This window comes from Pteropus vampyrus, unplaced genomic scaffold (genome assembly GCF_000151845.1).
Source record: "Pteropus vampyrus isolate Shadow unplaced genomic scaffold, Pvam_2.0 Scaffold754, whole genome shotgun sequence".
Classification (NCBI taxonomy): Eukaryota; Metazoa; Chordata; class Mammalia; order Chiroptera; family Pteropodidae; genus Pteropus; species Pteropus vampyrus.
The window spans coordinates 49,529-52,646 of NW_011889535.1; positions in this window are offsets into that span (position 1 = coordinate 49,529).

Genomic DNA, 3,118 nt, shown 5'->3' on the forward strand with positions numbered 1-3,118 from the left:
AAGAAGACCCTTCTTATCCTAAAAGGCCAACTCCAAGGTCCTCCAACTAAAACTTGCCCCACCAGCCCTTCTGCATACCTGTTCCCCCTATTTCCTTAAAACCATGCCCCCAACCCTGGATCAGGGTGTCAGACTTCCGAGCATTAGCTAGCTTCTCATTCTCCTGGGGGGTACCATTCATAATAAAATAGCTAATCTTTCTCTACTGCAATTCTCGGTGTTTAGTGTATAGCTCTGCTGGTGCCAGGTGGATGAACTCTTTCTACTTTGTAACACTTTCCTTGTTAAATATTAATTAAATTATTTTTACATTAATCAATGTACCTGGTAAACAACATGGCATCTTTCAGCTCTGGGCAAGGCTGGTTAGGCTCTCAAGTTTCTAGGTTCTGTGCCCTCTGACCCTCTCCTGAAATAGCTGCTGGGCTGTCTGACTCACCTGAGTGGGTTCTCTGAGAGGGAGGTCTCTGTGTGGAAGTGTGAATTCCTCCCTGGATAGTTGATGATGGAGACTGAAGCTCTGTCCTCAGACAAGACAGCAGGAAAGAGTGAAGCATTGGTCTCGGAGCCAGCTTAGGAGTCAAAAGCAACAACTATCTGTCCTGTTGAGCCCAAAGATGCACACACTGAGGGACTGCAGCAGAGGAGATATTTTCAACTCCCTTTATCTGCTCATAAGTCACTGTTTCCACTCTTGCTCCCATCTCTGAGCCCCAATTTCCCTGTGGGACACTGATCTGGAGGGAATGGAAAATTTTCCTGCAGACTTTTTGTTCTCAAGGGACCAGGTTAGGAGTCAAGTGAATCCTGTTTTCATGACTCCTTCTCCATGACTTTCCTGCCTGCCAGAGGTCTCATCTCCCAAAGTTCTCACAAAAGCCTAGGCTGAGGACTGACTTGACTAGGTCCCTTGGGTCTTCGATGACTTTACTTTGGTGGAACACAATCTCTGATAGCTTCAGAAAATTGCCATTTCCCTCTTCAACCAGGAGAGAACTGTGTGACTTTGATGTAAAATAGTAAAAAGGGAAAGGGTGTTATGCAAATTTCTTCTCCATTGGCTTTTCCATTGATAAAAATTTCTGCTGATAAAGTCACTGCTTTCTAGGAGAGCTAGGGAGACACTCTTACAAATAGAGATTTTCCTTACAAATGTAAATGTTTCTAACACAATGTAAATTGTACTTGTTTTTGAGAGATACTCCCATATCTGCTGTTTCTTAAAATGAACCTGCCTAAAATAACCGTTATGCTAAATTGACATATTTGGGGTTGATCAATTCTGCTCCTCTACAGCTGGTAGGCTACAAACCTATTAAACATGTTACTGTTTTGAATACTGCAGGCAATTGGAATACGATGGTAAGTCTTTGTTAATGCTGTGCATTAAGTTGTTACCATTGCTATATTGCCACTAACTGATAGGAATTTTTCAGCAACATAATATTCTTATGCGACCTCTGTTTGATATGTGGTTTCTCATTGATCAAAATGTCTTCATACTTCACATAACTGTGTTTCCTCATTCCAGAGGCTGTGATGAATGCTTTGTGTGTTTTTATACAATGGCTTTTGAGTGTTAAAAAATAATATACTTCTGAAACAGACTTTGTATTAGGCAGAATAAGGGCCTCCATAGAATGTTCACATCCTCATCCCTAAAAACTTAGAATATGTTATTTTTTTTTGTAAGGGAGATTAAGGTGATGCAGAACAGGGTGAATCCTGCCAAATGGAAATTCAAGTCCTGTGCCAAGAGAGGGTTCTTTTCTGAGTGCAGCAATGAATTCAAGTGCATGCCAGAGTTAGAGTCAAAAGGAAAGTTTATTAAAAAAAGGAATAATGCTCCTCAGACAGAGACGTGGTCTCCTCTCAGAGGCAGAGAATGAGAGAGCTGAGAGAGACAGAGAGACGTAGGGGAAAGACCGAGAGAAAAATGACAGAACAAAAGACAGACAGACAAAGTCAAGACAAAGGCCCAGGGTTTTCAGGGAATTCAGTTTCTATATCACTCAGTTTCTATGAATTTACAGCTTAAAGACTTTGTTTACCTATTTTCCTTTGATGGTGTGGGTATATAGTGTGAAAGATAAGGGTATGTAGAGTGAAAGTCATGGGTATGTAGTTGGAAAGCCTGCTAGCAATCCCTGTGTTTGATATATAGATTTCTTACAGGTTCTTTGCTTGGAGAATATATATTTTGTGTAGTGTGTGACTTAAAGACTCTGTTTTCCCTTCACAGTGTGGGTAAATGGTTTGTTAGTAATCCCAGCAGGAACCTTACTTTGTTCTGTAGGTCTCCTGAGGTCTGGCAGCAGCACATTGAAGGCTCTGAATGCAGCTTGATTTAACATTTAATTCTCTTGCCACCTCCCTGCATTAAAGAGAGCCTTTGGAATACTTTCGCTGATGTGTTAACTTTAAGATTTACAGATTGGCCGTGATTATGCAGGTGAGACTAATGTCATCACCGTGGTCTTAGAATGTGGAACAGGAAGGAGGAATAGTTGGAATTAGAGGGAGAATGGAAGATGCTACATTGCTGGTTTTGAAGATGGAGAAAGGGCTGTGAGCCAAGGAATGCTTGTGGCTGTGAAAAACTGGAATAGGAGAGGAAATGGATTCTCTCCTGGAGCCTCCAGAAGGAACTAGCTCTGAAGACATCTTGATTTAATCCATTGAGACTCGCATCAGGCTTCTGACCTCCAAAACTATAGGTGAATAAATGTCTTTCTTTTAAACTCCTAGTGTAATGATTTGTTACAGCAGCAATAGCAATGTTATACAGACATTTATCCAGCGAATATTTTTGGAGGAAACTGACCCTAAGTGTCTTAATTCATTCATTTTGCTTCCCTGGGGTAAGGACATTTTGTATTCACCTTCCCTTTCCCCCAAGAGATTTTTTCTTTGCAATACCTAGGAAGCAGGCTTTGTTCCTTACCTGTAAAGCTGGCTGCGAATCATGCAAACAAGTTACCAGGCTATTTTCCCAAGGGGACTTTAATTCGTTTCCATAAGTCTCTTAACTTGTCAAAGCTTTCTGGTCATGTTTGAGTCTATGCATGTCTCTCTATTGTGACATTCTAGTCAAAGGATTGGTAATAAAACCAGTTTC